The sequence below is a fragment of the Rattus norvegicus genome, chromosome 18 (genome assembly GCF_036323735.1).
Source record: "Rattus norvegicus strain BN/NHsdMcwi chromosome 18, GRCr8, whole genome shotgun sequence".
NCBI lineage: Eukaryota > Metazoa > Chordata > Mammalia > Rodentia > Muridae > Rattus > Rattus norvegicus.
In genome coordinates, this window is record NC_086036.1 from 54,199,907 (window position 1) to 54,226,112 (window position 26,206).

The following is a 26,206-nucleotide window of genomic DNA, read 5'->3' on the forward strand; positions in this document are numbered from 1 at the left end:
ATTTTTGTTTTTTTGTAACTCTGTTCCCAATAGACAGAGATTAGAAACAGCCTAAATGCCCAACAACTGGTGATTGGGTCATGGAAATGTGAAACATTTACACAACAAAGTATTATTCAGCTGTTACAAAAGAAATATTATGAAATTTGCAGGTAAATGGATGGCGCTTGAAACAATCACTCAGAGAATACCCAGATCCAGAAAGAGAAACATTGCTATGTTTTATTTTATATATGGATATTAGCTTTTAGTCTTTGGTTATAAGTGTTTAATTCAGAATATCCATAGTAGCTAGGTAGTTGATAAAGGACTATGGAGTGGGAGGAGGGAAATGTAGGGTTCTAAAGGAACACAGGAAATTAAAACAGAAGGATTAATTGGGAGGGAGAGGTGTTGGGTGAAGTAAAGAAGAGAATGTAAGGACAACTAACACTAAAGCCCCCTTTAAAAGCCACATGAAAGTCTACTACTGTAGAAACTGCCTAAGACACTTTCATATTAATAGTAGTTTAAATAAAGTTACCTTATAACGAGGAATATAATACTCCAACTAGATATCACATGTCACCAAACTAAACCCCCCACTGCCAGGAATGAGTTACTTGTCAAAGAGGTTCAATAATAAACCTTTCAAACATTACCAACTATTGCCAATGCTTGCCTGATGATAAGACTCCGTTGTTGAGGATATCACTTACTTAGGTCATTGAACGTGGAGAAATTGTACTGGTGCTCGTAAAGAAGTTCCCCCCCTTAATGACTAGCATCCATAGTGCTGGACAGTATTGTGTACACTACTGAAGGAGAAAAATAATCATCAACGTTACCCAGATACAAACTCTTAGACCTACAATAGTGACCCGGCTGAAAAATATGTCCACCAGTCCAATATTGCCGCAAATGTTATGAGAGTAATCAACCACTTTTAAAAATGAGATTTGAGGCTTGCTCCATTAGACCTACCCCTGACACTGTCAATGAGAACCCAGGACTAACTAGGTCATAAGTCCTAAGGGAAACCTACTCCTATTTTGTTACATGAATCTAGCTAGAAAATGATTCCTAATGACATATATGTATTGATGAGGACAACACTGTTCTTTCAACAGAGAAGTTTCTTCTTGCAGTGTGGTATTATCAGAGATACCCATAACTGGGTAGTGGGCAGAGAATCAGAATATTTGGCATGTCCAACACTTTGTGAAATGTCTTTACCACACCCCTCTCTTCAAGGCTCGGGAATCTATGCTGAAGGGGAAAGGTAGAGAGGTAAGGGCCAGGGGTGGTGAAATACTGCAAAGAAACAATGTTTCAGTCACAACAGGACCAGTGCACTTATGAGCCCAGGAGACTGAGACAGGATGCAGAAGGTCTGCACAAATTCAAGCCATTCACACACAATTCTGGCTCTGAGAGGGGGGAGCGGGCCCAAAGTCTCACCCCCAACCAAGAAGCTCTTTGCATTTGAAAATTTCTGGGAGAAGAAAAGTCCGGGGTTTTTTTTGTTTTTGTTTGCTTGATTGGTTTTTGATGTTTTAGTTTGGGGATTGATTGATTGTTGTTTGTCTTTTTTTTTCTCAATAGAATAACACAAGGTATGTGGATCACACTCCAGGGTAGGTCTCACATTTTTTGAACAGTTGGCCAACACAAAACAGAGTCCATGTTTTGTTTGGGGTTTGGTGCTTTTTTCCCCTTTGGTTGGCTGGTTTTTTATCATCATCATCATCACCACCATCATCATCATTATAGGAGAGAGAAGAACATGAAATTGGGTGGATAAGGAGGGGGAAGGAGTTGGAGAAGGGGAAAACTTATATTCAAAGTATACTATAGGAAAAAATTTAAACTTATTTTTTTTAAATGTTCCAAGTTTTCACTTCCGGACAGGTGACCTTTGGTTTGTCTCCTGAGCCTTCCCCTCCCTGCTGGAGGGAATGTTTCAGTTCTGAGAAAACTGCTGTGTACAAGGGCCCTGCACATACTGAGACACGCTGCACAGCCATAGACAGTTGCCGAGGAAGAGGGAATCCCTTGATTGAGGACCGGAAGCTGGTACATTTATCATTCTCCAATGGATGGCCCGTGTCCGTGTGCATATGGGCAGCTCTAAATGGATTTAATGGGTTATTTTTTAAAGGTGTAAAGTTGAAAAAGGGAAATAGGAAGTAAGTTGGAGGGGAGAAGTTTGGAGTAGGTGTGATCATATTTTGTTGTATACATGTATGAAATTCTCAGAATTAAGGGGGGTGTTTAAAACAACAACAACAACAATAAAAAATACAACAAACTAGTATTGTAGGCTCTTGAATAGTTTAATATGTTGAGTAACATTTTTTGATTTTTCAGAATCTGTTCCAATATATATTAGTGTGTAGTTCTTTTATCACTGCTTTACGAAACAGTGCTTGAAAATAATCTTCAACTTACAGGTTTACTGAAAACTTATTTAGTGTAAGTCTGTTTTGTTAGCACATGGATCCCAAAGAAGTTTGAGACTCTCTCCCTTCAAAGGTGTGAGCATCAATTTTCAAGAGAAAGGGAAGAGTATGGCATGCTAAGAAAACCTACAATCCGAGTCCTGTGAAGCTAGCAATGTAGTTAAGGAAGATTTCATGTCACATGTTATAATAAAATACCTTCTAATTTATGTAAACATGTGTTATTTGGTGTTATAGTCCATAACCTAAAACATCCAAATCTACCAATCCTGGAGGCTCTCACAAGACAGAGATAGGACAATGCTCTATTAGATCGGACTTTGAGGATCCTCTGAGGGCTCGTGTGTCACAGATTCATTCCTTGGAGCTGCTCTGTACGGGAGTGGCTGAACCTTTAAGATATGATGTATGTTGGGAGGTCTTCGAATCACAAAGCATGTCCTCGAAGGAGAGGATATGACTCCAGTCTCTCCCTTTCCCCTTTTCATATCTGAGCCATGAGGTGACCAATCTTATCTTCCCAACAGGGCTGAATGATCATGGGGCCAAATGGACCTTTTCTCTCCACACATTTATTATCTCAGTAACAGAAAGCTGACTGACACAAGCGAGCATATAGTTTCCCTTTATTCATGGTTTGATAATTATTTCCATGACATTCTTGTGGTTCCCTTCCCTTCCAACAACACTTTAGTAGGAAGAAAGAGGGAAGGAGGCACTGCAGCTAAGTCACTGGTGTGAATTCTCAGCTGCCTCTAAACTGTGAGAAGTAAGTCTTTTCTGTTTACAAAATGTAGCTGTCTAAAAAAAAAAGTCCTACAGAATTTTTGTGATGATCAAAGACTTGATAAATGCTGAAAAGAAAAGTAGTTACCAATTCAAGAGTCTCTTATTAAGCTCTAGGTTTAACTCAGACATAATGTTTTCAAAAAAACAACATTCTTTACGCCCTCAGGAAATCAGCAGTTTGTTTTTCTGAATGAGAACATGACTGTGCATTCTGGTGGATGGTTTTACAGTTATTCTTCCTTGCTCTGTGAATCATACCATATAGCAGGAGCCCAAGTAACAAGATAGCACTTAATCAGTAGATGAATTAAAGGATTTAGTATGTTCTTCAATGGCACAAAGAAAAGTCCCAGTGTTGTGTGTTGGAAGATGCTTTGTAAGACATGTTCATCTCTGTGGACCAACTCAAGCCTGACTCTCAGGACCTTCGAGTTAGTGATACTCAATGATAGAGAGACCGAGGAATGACTAGCTGAGACAATGGGTTGATGTCCATCTTTGCTGTGGTCTGTAAAATGCTGACTTAACTTTTGGAAGCCCTTAAAAAGACTTTCATTTTTGTGTCAGAGAACAAAGGATGAAGCAATTTCTGGATGTCTCTCCACTACTGCTTCGTATGTTTATACTTGAGATGCTTCCCCTAGTGCCCATGTGGCTTTTCTCCAGCCCAGCTTCTACTTAAGACCATTTGAGGAAGTTGCAAAATTATTGTGAATCAGTTGTTTCGAAACATGTTACACGTGCAGCCTGCTTAACAGTGCTCGTAACGTGTCAGTCACGACTGTAGATCCTTCCACAGTATGGAAGTTCTTTCTAGAGAAGTTCATAATGAATTCCGATTTGAGAGAATGCCCTGCTACCCCATAACTGTACCGCTTACCCAAGTGCTCATTTTGATCACTTAAGGCTAGTCCTTCTTCTGCTCAGGGAAACAGAAATAGTCAGGAAAACTGCATGGCAGGCCACCGTGTCATCTCAAAATATTTCTACCAGTCAGGAAAAACAAACAAACGAATGTCGCAAAGAATGTAGGGGAAAAGAGACTTTCATGTACTGGAAGGGTACATTAGTAAAATCATTAGGGACGCCAGCATGGCGGTTCTTTAAAGAACTGAAAGTAAGATAACCACATAGCTATCCCCTTATTAAAATAGATGCACGCATTACATTAATTTCTGTTTCTGTGTTGGGTGCCTCCCCAAAACAGTAATCTAGGTGAGAAAAGGTTTACTGAACTTACAATTCTCGTTTGTAGTCCATCCCTGTGGTAAAGTCAAGACTGGAACTTGAAGCAGCTAATCATGTCTGCAGACAAGAGCAGAAGGGGTACACGCTGCTCATCTGATTATCTCCACTCTAAGACAGTCCACCACCCAAACCCAAAGAATGATGGTCTCATTAATGGTGGTTTTGGTGCTCCCACATTCTATAACAATTAATTTCCCATGGACGTGCCCCACAGGCCAACCTAAACTAGATAAAATTTTGAGGTCCTCATGCTGGGAGAATCTCCATTGTGTCAAGTGGACAATTAAAGCTGCTATCACAATGCAAAAGATAGGAACTCGGCCTTTAAAAGACATAGATAGAATTCCCCATTTAATGCAGTACCCACTCATAATGGCAGCTAAGAAGTGAAATCAGCCCATCTGCCCGTGATACGTGGATGAAGAGAATGTTTAATGCACATAATGGAGAATTAAATCATAAAGAAAAAACCTGTTGTTTGCAGCAAAATGGATCAAATAAGAAGACATCACTTTATTTTAAGTGAAATATGCCAGACACAGAAAGATAAATACCACATGTTCTCTCTCACATGTAGAAACTTTTTAAAAAGACGTTGGTCTGAAAATACAATAGTAATGACTAGAACCTGTAAGAGTGTGAGGAACGGGGAGAACAGAGCAGAGGGGACGAGTGCATGCTGTGGGCATGTATGGAAATGTGCATGGATATTGTCAATCCCTAATTAACATGTTAGTAAAAGCCAGAGTTAAGTTCCAGCCTCCGACCTTGGGAAAAGGGTACTAGAAAGAAGACTGGAGAGTTCTCTCTCACATGCTATTCAGATTTCTCACAGAGCCCTGAAAGTAACTCAGATAGTTCCAACTCCAGTCCCAAGTCAGCTCATTGGTGGCCATGTTCTGTTCCTTCTCCCCTGCTTCTGCCCAATGCCAAGACTGTTGCCTAGACGCTAACCATACAGCTGTCTGAATAGCACTTTTCATTGCTATTGGTTATATACCATAGTTTATGGAAAAAATGTGCTCAGTTGGGGCTGAAGAAATGGGCCAGTAATTAAGAGCACTTGCTGTTCGTTAGAGAACCAAAATTTGATCCCCCACCCACGTGCCTACCTCATTACCACTTACAACTCCAGCAGTAGGAGATTTGAGACTGTCTTCTGGCCTCTGCAGACATGCATGTGAGTATATACACATACATACGTGTGCGCTCACATGCGCACACACAAATACACACACACACACACACACACACACACACACACACACACCACAAAAATAAAATAAGTCTTTTAAAGAATATCACGAGGGTATTTTGTCTTTTGTAATTTAAAAATATGGTAAAATATACTTTAAAAGTAAAACAAAGAATTTTCACATCATCCCCTAAATTATCAAAATGATAGCTACCATTCAACTGAACACTTAGTTCACCGAATATTTAAGCTTTTTCTCGTCCTCTTTTTTCTGGTTTTGAGAGGGCAGCCACCTCTGTAGCGCTAGGTGTCCCTCAGATATGTGATTCTCCGGGTCTGCCTTCCCAAGAGCTGGGATTACCGGTGTCTGCCCCTTAGCATGTGAGTATTTTGGCTTTAGAAGTCCCTCCCATGAGAAATGAAACTTGGAGAAGCATCTGCTCTTTAGCTGCCAAAGAGTTCCATAGTCCACACCCTTTTTCTCTGGTCCCCAGAATGAAGACAGAGCAAGATCCTTTGAAGCCTTTGGCCTGGAATAACAAATCCTCTGGCAACATAAGGCACTCACTGGTTGTTTTGAGAGAGATGCCCAGTGCGTGCTGCACACTGCCAAATGGGCTTGCGTTCCTGATGCCACACCCTATCTAGCCTGCCAGGCAGTAATGTTTGCAGAAATGGTTTTAGGGCTCTGGATTTCACTGGCATCGTTTAGCCCAACCCTTCTCCTCTTGTCTGGGTCTGAGTCTCCGAACTTTGTGATAATCTGCATTGGTTAATCTTTTTGTAATCAGTTGTAGCCATTTCGCCTGTGTCTCAAAAGGAAGGAAAGAGAGCCTGAGTACAAATTTTGGAGGATTAATGTGCATTGCTGATGAGACAGGAAGTAGAAGAATCCGTGTTGGGTTTTTCCCAGTTTCCTTCTTCTTTTTTTGTTTTTTCATCTTTATTAAATTGGGTATTTCTTATTTACATTTCAAATGTTATTCCCTTTCCCAGTTTCCAGGTCAACATCTCCCTAACCCCTACCCCTCCCATTCTATATGGGTGTTCCCCTCCCCATCCTCTCCCTATCACCGCCCTCCCCCCAAGAATCCCACTCACTGGGGGTCCAGCCTTGGCAGGACCAAGGGCTTCCCCTTCCACTGGTGCTCTTACTAGGCTGTTCATTGCTACCTATGAGGTTGGAGTCCAGGGTCAGTCCATGTATAGTCTTTGGGTAGTGGCTTAGTCCCTGGAAGCTCTGGTTGGTTGACATTTTGTTCATATGGGATCTCAAGCCCCTTCAGCTCTTTCAGTCTTTCCTCTGATTCCTACAACGGGGGTCCCATTCTCAGTTCAGTGGTTTGCTGCTGGCATTCGTCTCTGTATTTGCTGTATTCTGGCTGTGTCTCTCAGGTGAGATCTACATCCGGTTCCTGTCAGCCTGCACTTCTTTGCTTCATCCATCTTATCTAGTTTGGTGGCTGTATATGGATGGGCCACATGTGGGGCAGGCTCTGAATGGGTGTTCCTTCAGTCTCTGTTCTAAACTTTCCTCCCTATTCCCTCCCAAGGTTATTCTTGTTCCCCTTTTAAAGAAGGAGTGAAGCATCTGCAATTTGGTCATCTTTCTTGAGTTCCATGTGTTCTGTGCATCTAGGGTAATTCGAGCATTTGAGCTAATATCCACTTATCAATGAGTGCATACCATGTGTGTTTTTCTGTGATTGGGTTACCTCACTCAGGATGATATTTTCCAGTTCTATCCATTTGCCTATGAATTTCATAAAGTCATTGTTTTTGATAGTTGAGTAATATTCCATTGTGTAGATGTAACACATTTTCGGTATCCATTCTTCTGTTGAAGGGCATCTGGGTTCTTTTCAGCTTCTGGCTATTATAAATAAGGCTGCTATGAACATAGTGGAGCATGTGTCTTTGTTATATGTTGGAGCAACTTTTGGTATATGCCCAAGAGAGGGATAGCTGGGTCCTCAGGTAGTACAATGTCCAATTTTCTGAGGAACCTCTAGACTAATTTCGAGAATGGTTGTCTGCAATCCCACCAACAATGGAGGAATGTTCCTCTTTCTCCACATCCTTGCCAGCATCTGTTGTTGCCAGAGGTTTTGATCTTAGCCATTCTGACTGGTGTGAGGTAGAATCTCAGGGTTGTTTTGATTTGCCTTTCCCTTATGGCTAAAGATGTTGAACATTTCTTTAGGTGTGTCTCAGCCATTCGATATTCCTCAGCTGTGAATTCTTTGTTTAGCTCTGAACTCCATTTTTAATAGGGTTATTTGTCTCCCTGCAGTCTAATTGTGTGAGTTCTTTGTATATTTTGGATATAAGTCCTCTATCAGTTGTATGATTGGTAAAAATCTTTTCCCAATCTGTTGGTTGCCGTTTTGTCCTAACAGTGCCCTTTGCCTTACAGACGCTTTGTAGTTTTATGAGATCCCATTTGTCAATTCTTGATCATAGAGCATAGCCATTGGTGTATTGTTCAGGAAATTTTTTCCAGTGCCCATGTGTTCCAGATGCTTCCCTACTTTTTCTTCTATTAGTTTGAGTGTATCTGGTTTGATGTGGAGGTCCTTGATCCACTTGGACTTAAGCTTTGTACAGGGTGATAAGCATGGATCGATCTGCATTCTTCTACATGCTGACCTCCAGTTGAACAAGCACCATTTGCTGAAAATGCTCTTTTTCCATTGGATGGTTTTGGCTTCTTTGTCAAATATAAAGTGACCATAGGTGTGTGGGTTCATTTCTGGGTCTTCAGTTCTATTCCACTGGTCTATCTGTCTGTCTCTGTACCAATACCATGGAGTTTTTTTTATCACTATTGCTCTGTAATACTGCTTGAGTTCAGGGATAGTGATTCCCCCTGAAGTCCTTTTGTTGTTGAGGATAGTTTTAGCTATCCTGGGTTTTTTTGTTATTCCAGATGAATTTGCAATTGTTCTGTCTAACTGTATGAAGAATTGAACTGGAATTTTGATGGGGATTGCATTGAATCTGTAGATCGCTTTTGGTAAAATGACCATTTTTACTATATTAATCCTGTCAATCCATGAGCATGGGAGATATTTCCATCTTCTGAGATCTTCTTCAATTTCTTTCTTCAGAGGCTTGAAGTTCATATCATACAGATCTTTCACTTGCTTGGTTAAAGTCACACTGAGGTATTTGATATTATTTGGGACTATTATGAAGGGTGTCCTTTCCCTAATTTCTTTCTCAGCTTGTTTCTCTTTTGTGTAGAGGAAGGCTATTGATTTGTTTGAGACAATTTTATAACCCATACACTTTGCTGAAGTTTTTTATCAGACTTAGTCATTCTCTGGTGCAAGTTTTGGGATCACTTAAATATACTATCATATCATCTGCAAATAGTGATATTTTGACTTCTTCCTTTCCAATCTGTATCCCTTTGATCTCCTTTTGTTGTCTGATCACTCTGGCTAGGACTTCGAGAATTATATTGAATAAGTAGGGAGAGAGTGGGCAGCCTTGTCTAGTCCCTGATTTTAGTGGGATTGTTTCAAGTTTCTCTCCATTTAGTTTAATGTTAGCTACTGGTTTGCTGTATATGGCTTTTACTATGTTTAGGTATGGGCCTTGAATTCTTGTTCTTTCCAGGACTTTTATCATGAAAGGGTGTTGGATTTTGCCAAATGATTTCTCAGCATCTAATGAAATGATTACGTGGTTTTTATCTTACAGTTTGTTTATATAGTGGATTACATTGATGGTTTTTGTATATTAAACCATCCCTGCATACCTGGGATGAAGCCTACTTGATCATGACAAATGATTGTTTTGATGTGTTCTTGGATTTGATTTACAACAAATTTATTGAGTATTTTTTGTGTCAATATTTATGAGGGAAATTGGTCTGAAGTTCTCTTTCTTTGTTGGGTCTTTGTGTGGTTTAGGTATAAGAGTAATTGTGGCTTCATAGAAGGAATTTGGTAGTGCTCCATCTGTTTCAATTTTGTGGAATAATTTGGATAGTATTGGTATGAGGTCTTCTATGAACGTCTGATAGAATTCTGCACTGAACCCATCTGGACCTGGACTCTTTTTGGTAGGAGACTTTAAATGACTGCTTCTATTTCCTTAGGAGTTATGGGGTTGTTTAAATGGTTTGTCTGTCCCTGATTTAATTTCGGTACCTGGTATCAGTCTAGGAAATTGTTCATTTCCTCCAGATTTTCAAGTTTTGTTGAATATAGGCTTTTGTAGTAGGATCTGATGATTTTTTGAATTTCTTCTAATTCTGTTGTTATGTCTCCCTTTTCATTTCTGATTTTGTTAATTTGGACACACTCTCTGTGTCCTCCTGTTAGTCTGGCTAAGGGTTTATCTATCTTGTTGATTTTCTCAAAGAACCAGCTTTTGGTTCTGTTGATTCTTTGTATAGACCTTCTTGTTTCTACTTGGTTGATTTCTGCTCTGAGTGTGATTATTTCCTGCCTTCTACTCCTCCTGGGGTATTTGCATCTTTTTGTTCTAGAGCTTTTAGATGTCGAGTCAACCTGCTGATATATATGCTCGCTCCTGTTTCTTTCTGCAGGCACTCAGAGCTATGAGATTTCCTCTTAGCACAGCTTTCATTGTGTCCCATAAGTTTGGGAATGTTGTACCTTCATTTTCATTAGATTCTAAGAAGTCTTTAATTTCTTTCTTTATTTCTTCCTTGACCAGGTTATCATTGAGTAGAGCATTTTTCAACTTCCATGTATATGTGGGTGTTCATTACTTATTGTTTTTCAAGACCAGCTTTAGCCCGTGGTGGTCTAATAGGGCGCATGGGATTATTTCTATCTTACTGTATCTGTTGAGGCCACTTTTGTGCCCAATTATATGGTCAATTTTGGAGAAAGTACCATGAGATGGTGAGAAGAAGGTATATCTTTTCGTTTTAGGATAGAATATTCTATAAATATCTGTTAAGTCCATTTGGTTCAAAATTTGTACTAGTCTGTCTATGTCTCTGTTTAATTTCTGTTTCCATGATCTGTCCACTGATGAGAGTGTGGTGTTGAAATCTCCTACTATTATTGTGTGAGGTGCAATGTGTGCTTTTTAAAAGAAACCTTATTAAGGTTTCTTTTATGTATGTAGGTGCCCTTGTATTTGGAGCATAGATATTTAGGATTGAGAGTTCATCTTGGTGGATCTTTCCTTTGATGAATATGACGTGTCCTTCCTTATCTTTTTTGATGACTTTTGGTTGAAAAATCAATTTTATTCGATATTAGAATGGCTACTCCAGCTTGCTTCTTCATACCATTTTCTTGGAAAGTTGTTTTCCAGCCTTTCACTCTGAGGTAGTATCTGTCTTTGTCTCTGAGGTGTGTTTCCTGTAGGCAGCAAAATTCTGGGTCCTCATTACATATTCAGTTTGTTAATCTGTGCCTTTTTTGGGGGGAATTGAGTCGATTGATGTTGAGAGTTATTAAGGAATAGTCCTTGTTGCTTCCTGTTATCTTAGTATTTGGAGGTGAGATTATGTTTGTGTGCTTGTCTTCTTTTTGTTTTGTTGCAAAATGATTAGTTTCTTGCTTTTTCTAGGGTGTAGCTTGCCTCCTTGTGTTGGGCTTTACCATTTATTTTCCTTTGTAGGGCTGGATTTGTAGAAAAATATTGTATAAATTTGGTTTTGTCATGGAATATCTAGGTTTCTCCATCTATGTTAATTGAGATTTTTGTTGTATACAGTATCCTGGGCTGGCATTTGTGTTCTCTTAGGGTCTGTATGACATCTGTCCAGGATTTTCTGGCTTTCCTAGTCTCTGGTGAGAAGTCTGGTGTAATTCTGATAGGTCTGCCTTCATATGTTACTTGACCTTTTTCCCTTACTGCTTTTAAAATTCTTCCTTTGTTTTCTGCATTTAGTTTTTTGATTATCATGTGACAAGAGGAGTTTCTTTTCTGGTCCAATCTATTTGGAGTTCTGTAGGCTTCTTGTATGTTTATGGGCATCTCTTTTTTAGGTTAGGGAAGTTTTCTTCTATGATTTTGTTGATGATATTTACTGATCCTTTGAGTTGGGAGTCTTCACTCTCTTCTATACCTATTATCCTTAGGTTTGATCTTCTCATGTGTCCTGGATTTCCTGTATGTTTTGGGCCAGTAGCTTTTTCCATTTTACATTATCTTTGACAGTTGTGTTGATGGTTTCTATGGAATCTTCTGCTCCTGAGACTCTCTCTTCCATCTCTTGTATTCTGTTGGTGATGCTTGTATCTATGGCTCCTTGTCTCTTCCTTTGGTTTTCTATATCCAGGGTTATTTCCCTTTGTGCTTTCTTTATTGTTTCTATTTCCATTTTCAATTCCTTCACCTGTTTGATTGTGTTTTCCTGTAATTCTTTCAGGGATTTTTGTGTTTCCTCTCTATGGGCTTCTACTTGTTTACTTGTATTTTCCTGCATTTCTCTTAGGGAGCTCTTTATGACTTTCTTAAAGTCCTCCATCATCATGATCAAATGTGATTTTAAATCTAGATCTTGCTTTTCTGGTGTGTTTGGATATTCAGTGTTCGCTTTGGTGGGAAAATTGGGCTCTCTTGATGCCATATAGTCTTGGTTTCTGTTGCTTGAGTTCCTGTACTTGCCTCAAGCCATCAGGTTGTCTCTGGTGTTACCTTGTTTTGCTATTTCTGACAGTGGCTTGACCATCCTATAGGACTCTGTGTCAGGAATGCTGTAGACCTGTTTTCCTGTTTTCTTTCAGCCAGTTATGGGAATAGAGTGTTCTGCTTTCAGGCATGTAGTCGTTCCTGTCCACTGGCTTTCAGCTGTCTCTGTGGGCGGGACCCAGAAGGGCCTGCTCTGAAGGTCTAACTCTCCCTCCCATTGGATTTGGGTGCAGGGAGCTGTTTGACTGGGTCTATTCAGATCTGGGCAGTGTCTGGACTGCAGGGGACCTGCAGCTTGATTGCCCCTATCTTCCTGTGTCCAGAGGCCCTATACAGTTTCCTCTTGGGCCAGGGGTGTGCGCAAAGGTGAGCAGAAATGGCGGTTTCTCCTGCTTTGCAGTCTCAGGTTTGCCCACATGTCTGGGCGATCAGCTCATCTCTCCCATGGTGTTTGGGAGCAGGGCTCCTTTTTTGTAAAGTGACTTCCTCATTAATTTAGCTTCTATAATAAAAAACTCACTCTGGGAGACTTGAAAGACTGATTGAATGAGGAGAAAGGGAAGGCAGACATTGACAAAGGGAAATGTCACAGGATGTGTACCCTTAGGGAGAGCAGCACTGTGACACCTTCCCTTTCTCATGTTCAATGCCAGCCCAGGGTGGCTTTGACAGGAGCAGCATATGCAGTCCTATGTGAAGGCCAGTGAAACATGTGAAAATTAAGATCTGGTTGAGTTCTTCCTCATCAACAGATTTGTGTGCAGTTGTAAGCCTCCAGGCTGAACTACTCAGAGGGTGCCTTCTTTCTTCTGTCATTTCTGAAGAACAATATTGGAACAAGGATAATTTCAAACCAAATGATGCAGATTGAAGCTGCATGTTGCCTTTGTCTTTGTAATTCTATGTTTTTATATTCTAAGCATCAGCTTTGCACAGGACATTTCAGACCAAACATAAACTCAATGAAGGCATATTCAAAACTAGTTCTCCAGCAGAATATCATCAGTTTACCAAATCTGCACTGCATTAGCACACATGTGTTAATGTCGTGACTTCTTAGGCCTACCAGGAAGCCAAGTCAGGATAAATGTCTCCAGCAAATGATGAAATAAAGAAGCACAAATAAGAAAAAAACCCCAAACCTTGGGCAAGGAAGATGATTTGATGGTTAACAATGTCTCTTATGCAGCCGTGAGGACCTCCATTTGAAAGCCAGGGACCCTTTCTCAAGAATATAAAGACAGATGGGTTCCCAATACCCTTCTTTAGCTTCTAAACATATGTACAGACATGGATGCCCACATAAACACATACACTCACCCACACATATACACATACCATACACACACACACAAACACACACACACACACACACACACACACACACACACCAAAAACACACTTAAATTAAAAACAATAAAAACAAAAATTTAGAAATTTTTAAAAATTGCAAGTGTGTGTTCCCACGAGTGTACAAATCAGAGGACAGCTTATAGAGGTCAGTTTTTTCCCTCTGTCATGTGTATTCTATGGATTTAGCCCAGGTTATCTCACTCTAGTCATTGTGTCTAACCTCTATTATCCCTGTCTTGTCCAGAGGTAGACATACTGCTTGCCAGGCCTGAGAAACTTCTCTAAGACATTTGTCCTCTTTTCAACATCATTATAATCACAAGAAACCAGTACAAATCATAGATATTGTTCATATGGTTCTTATGTAGTAGAGATTTCCATAATATCAGTTAAGAATTAATAGTCATTGCCTGTAATTTCAGACTTGAATATGGTCAGGATCAATGTCTTAGTGTGTCTACTGCTTTAGTAAAACACCATGACCAAAAGCCACTTGGGGGACTAGGGGTTTGTTTCCTCTTACAGTTGTAGTCCTTCATCCATGGAAGTCAGGGTAGGAACCTAGAAGCAGGAGCTGATGCAGAGGACTCAGAGGAGTGCTGCTTACTGGCTTGCTCAGCTGGCTTTCTTATAGCAAAAGATCACTAGCCCAGAGGTGGTATTGCCTAAAGTGAGCTGGATTGCCCACAGCAGTCATCAATTATGAAAATGCCAGACAGGCTGCCTACAAGCAAATCTGATGGAGGCATTTTCTCAGTTGAGATTTTTCTGTTCCAAAATGACTCTCGATTGTGCCCAGAAAACGGAAAACTGTCGTGCAAGCCAGCGAATCTAAGCTTGGTTTTGGACTGTGAAGGGGCAGTGTGATGAGGGGGCGTGGCTTTCTAACTTCTATACAGCTGAAGTCTTAGGGGTTGGAAAGACTAGTTCTTACTCATGAGTTAAGGATAAACCCATCAGCACCCATAAACTGAGAACCAGGGGAAAAATAAAACTAGAAGAGACAATGTTAATCTTCGATCCAAGTAATGAAAAAGTCATTGAAGTTATGTATGGTAGTACATGCCTATAATCCCAGAATTTGGGAGCCAGATGTAAGAGAGCAAGAATTCCAGGCCAAATGTGACTACGTAATGACACAACATGAACAGCAAAGTTGAAGGTTTGACACACATGACACGAAGGTTTTGAAGTCTTTCTTCTCTAATCAAAAATTCTAAAGTGCACCCATAGTTAGAAATACTTACCCCGGGGCATAAGCATATTTAGGGTTTTCTTTTAAAAAAAGAAAATTGAAATCTGTTTCCAGAGACTTCACAACTTATTTCTGCTAGTTCGTTACCTGTGTAGCCATAAGTTGCTAGCCTCTTCGTCTCTGCTTTTCCTTATCTCCGAGTCCTGAGCCAAGTGGTACAACCATCCTATATTATGTCAGGAAAGAAAGCAAGAATAGATCATTTGTACTAACAGCTTATTATGTGGCTGAGGACATTTTCCCCCACACGTGTGTTACATTGTTTAATGCCAGCAATAGCCGCCGCTAGGATAGAACTACCTCACTCTGTCATACCGCGCCAAGATCAGATGTTTCCATGCCTGTGCCTGAGTCACTTCTCATCCTTGAAAATGAAATGAAAAATTCACTTCAAGCATCATTTCCTCTAGTAAGCTGACTGAGTTTTCCATGCAGATCAGCTGTATATCTTTATACATATTTATATTATATATAAACTTTACATTGAGTAAGAGAGGCAAAATAGGTGAAACAGCATCAAACTGATATTCTAAAACTACTTAATACAAAATACATTTTTTCATTCAAAGGATTTCTCCAGTGAACAGAAAGTAAAATTTACAATATGTGCTAAGCAGTTGCATTGCAGAAAAGGAGCAAAGCTCGTCCTTAGTGAGATAGCACCACTTACACTCAATAAGATTGCCACTGCTTCTCTCTTGTTGGATCCTTGACTCCTGAAACAGAATCCCTGATGGTAGTGTTTCCTTTGTTCTGCAGGCAAAGCACACTGAATTTGGAATTTGCCTATAGCACAGGTGTTAATCTTTCTTGAGATCGAGACTTTGCTAGCATCTCATTTACTCTTTGTTTCCAGTCTCTACAGGAGAGCGAATGGACGCCGTCCACGCGGCTGTGCGAATGTGTCCGATAAAACCCCGAGTCTGACGTGCCTTAAGAGTTTCACATATTTATGGAAATTGGTTTCCAAAATATTGAATATCTGCCACAGAAAAATAGCAACACTCTCTAAGGCGTGAGAGGGGACAGAGGAGGGACACTGAGGGTGCCTGGTTTGCTTACAGGGGAGTTTTGGAGAGCAGTACATTGGAAAAATTAGATGTTTCTAGAAGCTTCCCTGAACTGAGAGGTGGATCTCAGAACCCAGGGAGATGGACATGACTATACACAGCCATGGCACAGCGTTGGGGAGGGGAGGGGCTACCCAGAAAGGACAAAATCTGCAGTGCTATTTAGACCACAGCTAAGTTCGAACCAGTCTCCACGCAAGATGAACCCATGTCTGACAACAGTCAACCCAAAGAATGGGAGAGAGCACCAGTCCACACTCACACAGGACCTGAGCATTCTCTCCTAGCCGAGCATTCAGAGTGGAAACCCAGCACTCACAGAACGCTGTGTCGATGGTCAGAGAGCTTCTACCTGAGTACCGCAGATTCCATACCAAGTAGCATTGTGGGTTTTTCTCACTGAAGCTTGAAAATTAGTCTCAAGAGGGCTGGAGAGATGGTTTGGGAACCTAAAGTTTTAAAACACATGACGCAAAAATTAATAAAATGATGAAAGGAAATATGCAGCTGTAGTTAAGGATTTTAACAATCCTCCCTCCATAAAACGTATAGGACATAGCATATTATTACATTTTGTTTTGTAGGACAATTAGTCTGAAATGCTGTATAAGGCTTTAATGACACAATTAGGCGTATTGACCTAACGGAGATTTTTTTTTTATATTGGATAATTTTTTTTATTTACATGTTCAAATGTTATCCCGTTTTCCGATTTCCCATTCAGAAATCCCCATCCCATCTCCCCTCCCCGACTTCTATGAGGGTGTTCCCCCAACCTTTCCTGCCTCCCTGCCCTGACATTCCCCTACACTGCAGGGATCCAGCCTTGGCAGGACCAAGGGCTTCTCCTCCCATTGGTGCCCAACGACCATCCTCTGCTACATATGTAGCTGGAGCCATGGGTCTGTTCATGTGTACTCTTTGGGTGGTGGTTTAGTCCCTGGGAGCTCTGGTTGGTTGATTTTGTTCTTCTTATGGGGTTGCAAGCCCATTCAGCTCCTTCATTCCTTTCTCTAACTCCTCCAATGGGGACCCCATTCTCAGTTCAATGGTTGGCTGGTAACATTTGCCTCTGTATTTGTCATGCTCTGGCAGAGCCTAACAGATTTTTATAACTCTCAACCCATTCATAGAAGAAGACCTACTGTGCTTAATGTCCTTGGAACATTTGTGGAGCACAGTTTGGGTCACAAAATGAGTCTTGATGACTTTTAAGTGATTCCAATTATCAAGTGTGCCTATTTTTACCACAGTGAAATTCAATTAGCTGTTATTTGAAAAGCTAACACGGAAACTGCACATTCGTAGGCACCAATGACACGGTAGTAAATAAACCGGGGATCAAAGATGCAATCAACAGGGGGCTTTAAAGTATTTTGAATTACAATTCCAAAAGATAAAATTACAAAACACACAAAACAGAACTATAGCATTTTCTGAGCAGGAAATCAAGCAGCTGGAGTTCCTCTTCTAAGAAAAGCCAGGAATAAAGAACAAATTAGATCCAATCAGGGCTCCCTCTTGAGAGCTCTTCGCCTCGTTAATAATAGAATTAAGAAACAGACTTGGGAGGAATCTTGAGGACAGTCCTATCAGGGTTGTGAATGCCTTAGATCTTTCTGAATATGCATGTTGATTTATAAAAAAAAAAGTTTCCTCTCCCTCTCTCCAAAGTATGGTCTCACTTTACAGCACAGGATGGCCTTGGACTTACTAGCTAGGGTGGCCTCAAACTCATAACTGCCTTGCCTTAGCTTCTCAAGTATTAGGATTACTGGTGTACACTATTACACCCAGAAGAGTCTTTAATTTTTTTTTATCTCAGTTGTTGTAGTCAAGTATGAATTTTCTGAAAAAGCCTTCAGAGTTCAAATCTTTATGAAAGTCAAACAGTTTGTGAAAACATCTAAGGCAATCATCCAGGACTGTCCAACTAAGACAAGAAGCCACTGTCCAAGTAGGATACACGTTCATAAAGAGTCCCGGCTTCGGCTTGGTGTTTTAAAGAAAACTGAAATCAAAGCAATAAAACTGGATGAAGTAAGCTGCATTTTCAGTTTATAATGTAGCTTCTAAAGCACATGGAACCCATCTTGTAATTCCCAGATACATTAACAAGGAAGCAAGAGGTTCTGAGGAGATCTCTGTGGAGGCTCATCAGTTCCCTCCTCACCCTCTATCAGACTGTCAGTAAAATGTCAGTCACAGCATCCTTCCAACGCCATGCCCACCCCTTGCTGCTATCTTGATCTTCTCCTAGCTGGCCGATATTTAAACATGTGGTTTACAGGAACCCGCTCTTCTGATCGCTTGGCTTCTCCCCTGCTTCCACCGAGGCTTTGACACTTACACGGGTGCTTGACGTGGCTGAGATAGGTCAAGCAATACACGTTGACTCAGGACTTCACCCATGTGGGGCTTCCTCTGCACTCCAAAGCCAGCTGTTGTCAGCATATGAGAATAGGTTTATCATGCCACCGGGTCTGGCCCTCTATGCTTAGTACTGAGATTCAGGAGGAAAGGGGGAAGATGAGACAGGGCTTCATGGGATAGCAATGGAAGGAATGGTGAAAATAAACCTTGGGAGAAGTATTAATACATTGAAAGCCAAGGCTTTCCTGTTGGATTAGCTTAGACCCTGAGTATCAGCCAAGGAAACATTGATATTTAGTACTAGGTCCAAGCAGAATGATCCCTGAAACATAAGAGCTAATTGCAGCTCATTTCTACCCAGGGTATGTATGGACATAAAAACTGCATGTGACTGTTCTCCATAGTTTATAGGTTCAGATATCATGCAGCTTCCCTAAATCCTGGCCACAGCATGCTGTAGGATAAGTTCACAGCTGACAGGAAATGTGTGTCCATGCAACACTGTTAGCTCAGATATGAGTGCTATGTAATTCTATATATTTACTTGAATTAAAAAAAACTATCAAGAAAAGAATATTACTTGAGTTTTGGGGTCTTATGTCAGATGACCATGGAAGCCAGGAAGGAAGAGCAACACAGAACTAAGTTATCCATAACAGAATCTGATTGAGCCCCCTGCCCATTCTGAATGTGAATATGAACACATAGTGACATAGACTAAACCCTGGGTCATGGGTAATCGGGAGCAAACACATAATAAATAAACTTATAAACTCTATTCCATCCAGATGAATAATGCCCCTTATGTCCTGTGAGTATCACAGATGATATTGAAGCTCTGATTTTGTATGCTTGACAGTAGTGGATCATGCCAGACATAGGTATAGGACAGACATGGTTTTTCTGGGGCAAGATGTTATTTAGTTAATTAACTTCCCCCTCGGGAGACCTTAAAAATGGTTCCAGTTTCATAAATATGTCCTGTGTCTAACCTTGGCCTGATAACAGTGAAGTCTAGCCTATGATGCTCGGCTCTCCCCCCAGCAAATCTTCTAACTTGATGCTGGAAGACATTTGCTTGGCACTCTCTATCTCTTTGCGAGACCCATAGCTGTGAAGGAAAAGCAAGCTGGCCTTTTGTCTCAGGTCATATATATATATATATATATATATATATATATATATATATATATATATATATATATATATAGTTGGCATAAGAATGGAATACCAAATGTGTTACTCTATTCATGACATTGCTACATTGGAAAAAATGTTTACAGTAAGACCTTTGAGAGGCTCTCTGAGTTCAGAAGCTAATTCTGGAAACCAGCAGGTTTGCCGTGGTGTCAAGCATCAGACATCTGTTGCTGGAGCTCTAGATTTTAATTTGGTGTTATACTACACAGCTCATGTGCATCGCTGACTCGTTGAGCCAAACTTTCCACACGCCTCCTGCAGCAGATCAGGAGACACACTCTTACGATAGTCCAAAGAACAATAGCTCTTTGAAGTGTGTAGCCTAGACTTTGAGGCCATTTCTGTAAGATTCTGTTTGTTTAGTTTAAATTTTTTTTAAAATTTGTCTTTCTAGTTTGGTTATATAAGTACGTGTAGGAAATTTAGCACTGTGAAAAGTATAAAACATATGGACTTTGAATCATGTAATTTCATGCCAACTAACATTTTCATTATATAGTGGAAAACACTTTAATAATGTTATTAGCACACAGAATCAAAGCCTTTGTGTGTATATGTGCATATGTAATATATATCATAATATATATAAAATAATAATAATAATAATAATAATATATAAAACTAACTTTCACAGACATACATACATGTGAGAGATATAATGGATTTGGGTTCAGGCCCCTGTAATAAATGCACCATTGTAGTGAAGTGACTCACAGGATTTTTTTGTGGTTTCAATTCAATACAAAAATTTTAAATTTCATTATACTGTATAATCCTTTTAGTAAAAAAACAAACATACCCTAATTAAATATAATTTATTGCTAAAAATGCTAAAGTTTTGCTGGTGGACATCTTACTTCAGGATTGATTGCTGATCCTGATGACTGTGGTAGAGAAAGACAGAGGTGTTTTTGTTAATTGTTGAAAGAGAGACAGCAATGAAGTTGGCATCAACCGTTAACTTCTCTTTTCACGGAAAACTTTGCTGTCACATACAAGCTAGTTAACAATATTCTCATCATTATCGAACCTTAAAAATGGACTCAAGCTCTTGCTCTCTTGCTCTTGTCCTCTTCCCCTCCCCCCTTCCCTCCACGTGCTCATGGCCGACCTTTACTCCTCTCTTCTACTCTTCTTCTCTCATTAAACCTTTCCATGTGGAAAAAAAAGTGGACTCAATCCTCTTAGACAATGATGCTTCACTAACTAAAGCTTATATAATAATGTGACTCTTGTCATTTCAGCAGCATCTATAGCATCTCTTCTTGGGGAAGAATTAATAAACACAGTGTGTGTGTGTGTGTGTGTGTGTGTCTGTCTGTCTGTCTGTCTGTCTGTCTTTGTCTGTGTGTCTGTATGTGTGTGTATTTTTGTGTATGTCTGTCTCTGTCCGTGTGTCTCTGTGTCTGTATGTCTGTATTGTGTGTGCCTGTGTCTGTCTGTGTGTGTGTCTGTGTGTATGAGTGCCTGTGTGTGTATCTGTGTGTCTGACTGTCTGTATGTGTGTGTGTGTCTATGTCCATCTGTGTTATCTCTGTCTCTGTGTGTATCTGTCTGTGTGTGTCTCTCTCTGTGTGTCTGTCTCTGTGTGTGTCTGTGTGTCTGTGTGTCTGTCTGTGTGTGTGTTCACAAGAAGCAACTCTCCTGCCACTAAAGGTTTTACTGTTAGTTGTTGCTTCATGTTTCACAAATAACTCCAGGTTTTTGTGTCATTGGGCCTCAAGCAGGGTAACTTCTTGAAATGAAGTCATAAGACGTCTCAAAATTTTTCATGATGTTAAGTCACTTTTGTCAAAATTCCTTTTAAAGTTGATATTTTAACTTTGAGGCGTACTGGATGCTTTTAATGGGACTTGCAAAGAAAGTCTTATCCTGAAGGTTTTCAACTTACTGTTCCAGATCTATCCAGTGAATCATTGCCCAAGACCTTGCAAAATGTAGTTCTTAAAGGCTTGAAAGTCCATAAAATAGCCTAAGAATGGAAGATTTGTTAATAGACATCCTTATATTTACAGAAATGAACATTTAATTGAAAATGTCAATTAAAAACCCATTAGGGTGGAGGGAGTAAGGTTAGAAGCAAAATTTCTGAGTATATCTTCTACTTTTAAGGCTGAATAATTTATATATATATATATATATATATATAAATGTAATATAGTTTAGGGTTTCTCAATATAACTTGAAAGTGGACTACCTTATGACTCAGCTCTACCACATCCAAGCCATATTCCAAAAAGGACTTTAGTCTTATTATAGAGACACTTTCCCTCTTCATTGTTGCTCTATTCACAATGGCTAGGGAATAGAATCAACTTAGATGTCTACCCATCGATGAATGCATAAGAAAAACGTGGTTCATGTACAAATGAAATATTATACAGCTGTAAGAAAAAGTAAAATCATTAATTTTTCAGGTAAATTGGATGGAACTGAAAAAAAATTATACTGATTGACATCACCCAGGTCTAGAAGGACAAATATTTGTCTCTCTTTCTCTCATATGTAGATCTCGGCTTTGAATTGCTCGGTCTGTGTGATGACCACAGGTAGAAGCCAGGAAGCTAGAAACACACCATTGGGGATGAATGATACTTGAAACAGTAAAGTGAGCATAAAATGAAAGTAGGCATGGCAGATACTGAGAGGAGAGAGGTTCGAGCACAGAGCCGGATGAAGAGATGGAGATAAAGGAGAACAAAGGAGGGATCAACCAAAATGAAGGATGTGTTAAAAAGCCATATGGAAACCTACTATCTTGCAATCTCATTTAAGGTCCCAGAGGCTCCCAAAGATAAATGTAGACTATTGCTATTGCTCCTGGTTGCCCATCATAGCTAGCTATTAAAACCCTATTGCTGAAGACAACACTCACTCAGGATGCATGACATAGAAAACTCGATCTTGCAATCAATAAGAAATTCTCTGCTTTCTGGCTAGCTTTCATGGTGCTGGGTTGTGGTATGCAACGTGGTATGAGGGAGAAAAGACATCAGTGATCTCTCTCTGTGCTTGACCTTACATCGCATAATAGCATCTGCTGGACAAGATGTGCCAACTGCAATCATTTCATGGTGGTTACAGGGGTAACTGATCATGTTCTGACTGGATTTTTATGCCAGCTTCGACGCCACAGGGTAAACTGAGGGAGGCAGCATGTGCAGAGTCAGTGTTTGGAGTAGGTCCTGATAGCAACTGACATTCCTCCTCTACTCTACTGATAGTGGCAAGTTATTAAAAGGAGAAGGAGAGGAGGGGGAAGCTGGTGCTGATGGCACCACGGTGTAAGCTTCTCCTGGTGGTAGCAGGCAACAGGAGGAAAGAAAGAGGAGGAAACCAGTGCTGGTGGCAACTGGCTTAAATTGCAGCTGATAGTAGCCAGAGGAAGCTGGGCTGTCATTGATGGTGGTCTTAGATTAGAGAAAAGAAAGAAGGGGAAAAATCGCGCGCGCACGCACACACACACACACACACACACACACACACACACACACACACTGGATGAAACAAAGCAAGACCCAATCATCTTACACATGCACATATATACACATTTGGTGGACAGAGTCAAGCTCTAATGAGCAAGCTCTAACCATTTCATATATTATATACATATATACAAATATACACACAGTTAGTGGATGGAAAAAACTCCAAAAGCTGTATTTTTCCTTTAGTCCTATATCCCACAAGACAAGGTTCTCTACGTAAGCAAAAGAATTACTTCATAGATAAAATGTTATGCAAGAGGGAATTGCAGCAGGGTTGTTGGCATAAGCTCAAGGCAGTAGTTCTTTTGATCTTCCGCTCCATAAGCTCACTATAAGTTCAAGGCAATAGTATTTTATGTTCATGGCCTTAGTTATCATGGTGCACATCTGTGGCCTCATTCCTGGGCCTAACCTAGAATGAATGCTTTTCTTCATCACTAGTTTGTTTCAAGCTTATTTTTCTTCCTAGTGCACTTTATGTGCTTGTGGTGCACGAAAGCTCAGTGTTCTCCTTTTCTTCTTTCTTTTTTTTTTATTGGATATTTTTATTTACATTTCAAATGTTATTCTCTTTCCCGGTTTCATAGTCATAAGCCCCCTATCCCATCCCACTCCCCTTCTTCTATAAGGGTGTTCCACTTCCCAACCAACCCCCCTTCCCACCTCACTCTGACATTCCCCTACACTTGACAGTACAAAGGCTTCTCCTCCCATTGGTGCCCAATGAGACCATCCTCTGCTACATACGCAGCTGGAGCCATGGGTCTGTTCATGTGTACCCTTTGGGTAGTGGTTCAGTCCTTGGGAGCTCTGGTTGGTTGGTATTGTTGTTCTTATAGGGTTGCAAGGCCCTCCAGTTCCTTCAATCCTTTCTCTAATCCCTCCAATGGGGATTGCATTCTCAGTTCAATGGTTTGCTGCCAGAATTTGCCTCTGTATTTGCCATGCTCTAGCTGAGCCTCTCAGGAGACAGCTATATTAGACTCCTGTCAACATGCACTTCTTGGCTTCATCAACATTATCTAGTTTTGGAGGCTGGATATATCTGGGCTGTGTCCCCAGGTGGAGCAAGCTCTGAATGGCGATTCCTTCAGTCTCTGCTCCAAACTTTGTCTCCATATCACCTCCTATGAATATTTTGTTCCCCCTTTTAAGAAAGACTGGGGCATCTACACTTTGATTGTACTTCTTTTTAAGTTTCATGTGGTCTGTGGATTGTATCTTGAATAATTCGATCTTTTGGGTTAATATCCACTTATCAGTGAGTGTATAAGATGTGCAGTTTTTTGTTTTCTGTTTGCTCGTTTGTTTGTTTCTGTGATTGGGTTACCTCACTCAGGATATTTTCCAGTTCCATACATTTGCCTATTAATTTGAGGAAATCATTGTTTTTGATAACTGAGTAATATTCCATTGTGTAGATGTACCACATTTTCTGTATCTATTCCTCTGTTGAGGGCATCTGGGTTCTTTCCAGCTTCTGGCTATTACAAATAAGGCTGCTATGAACGTAGTGGAGCATGTATCTTTCTTGCACATTAAAGCATCATTTGGGTATATGCCAAGGAGAGGTATAGTTGTGTCCTCGGGTTGTGCAATGTCCAATTTTCTAAGGAACCTCCAGACTGATTCCCAGAGTGGTTGTACCAGTTTGCAATCCTACCAACAGTGGAGGAGTGTTCCTCTTTCTCCACATCCTCATTAGCATCTGTTGTCACCTTAGTTTTGATCTTAGTCATTCTGATTGGTGTGAGGTGGAATCTCAGGGTTGTTTTGATTTGCATTTCCCTGATGACTAAGGATGTCGAACATTTCTTTAGGTACTTCTCAGCCATTTGATATTCCTCAGCTGAGAATTCTTTGTTTAGCTCTGTACCCCATTTTTAATGGGGTTATTTGGCTCTCTGGAGTCTAACTTCTTGAGTTCTTTGTCTATTTTGGACATTAGCCCTCTATCAGATGAAGGATTGGTAAAGATCTTTTCCAAATCTGTTGGTTGCCGATTTGTCCTAATAACAGTGTCCTTTGCCTTACAGAAGTTTTGAAGTTTTATGAAGTCCCATTTGTTGATTCTTGATATTAGAGCATAAGCCATTGGTGTTTTGTTCAGGAAATTTTCTCCAGTGACATGTGTTCAAGGTTTTTCCACACTTTTTCTTCTATTAGTTTGAGTGAATCTGGTTTGATATGGAGGTCCTTGATCCACTTGGACTTAAGCTTTGTACAGGGTGATAAGAATGGGTTGATTTGCATTCTCCTAAGTGCTGACCTCCAGTTGAACCAACACCATTAGTTGAAAATGCTGTCTTTTTACCAATGGATGGTTTTAGTTCCTTTGTCAAAGATCAAGTGACCATAGGTGTGAGGGTTCATTTCTGGGTTTTCAATTCTATTCCACTGATCTACCTGCCTGTCTCTGTACCACGCAGTTTTTTCACTATTGCTTTGTAATACTGCTTGAGGTCAGGGATGGTGATTCCCCCAGAATTTCTTTTACAGTTGAGGATAGTTTTCACTATGCTGGGGTTTTTTTTTTTGTTGTTGTTTTGTTTTGTTTTGTTTTGGTTTTGGTTTTGGTTTTTTGTATTCCAAATGAAATTTCTAACTCTATGAAGAATTGAGTTAGATTTTGATGGGGATTGAATTGAATCTGTAGATTGCTTTTGGCAAAATAACCATTTTTACTATATTAATCTTTCCAGTCCATGATCATGGGAGAGCTTTCCATCTTCTGAGGTCTTCTTCAATTTCTTTCTTCAGAGACTTGAAGTTCTTGTCATACAGATCTTTCACATGCTTGGTTAGAGGCACACTGGAGGTATTTTATGTTATTTGGAACTGTTGTGAAGGGTGCCATTTCCCTAATTTCTTTCTCAGTCTGTTTATCCTTTGAGTAGAGGAAGGCTACTGATTTGTTTGAGTTAATTTTATACCCAGCCACTTTGCTGAAGTTGTCTATCAGTTTTAGTAGTTCTCTGGTGGAACTTTTGGGGTCACTTAGGTATACTATCATATCATCTGCAAATAGTGATATTTTTATTTCTTCCTTTCCAATTTGTATCCATGTGTCCTGCATTTGCTGTCTGATTGCTCTGGCTAGAATTGGAGTACTATATTAAATAAGTAGGGAGAGAGTGGGCAGCGTTGTCTAGTCCGTGATTTTC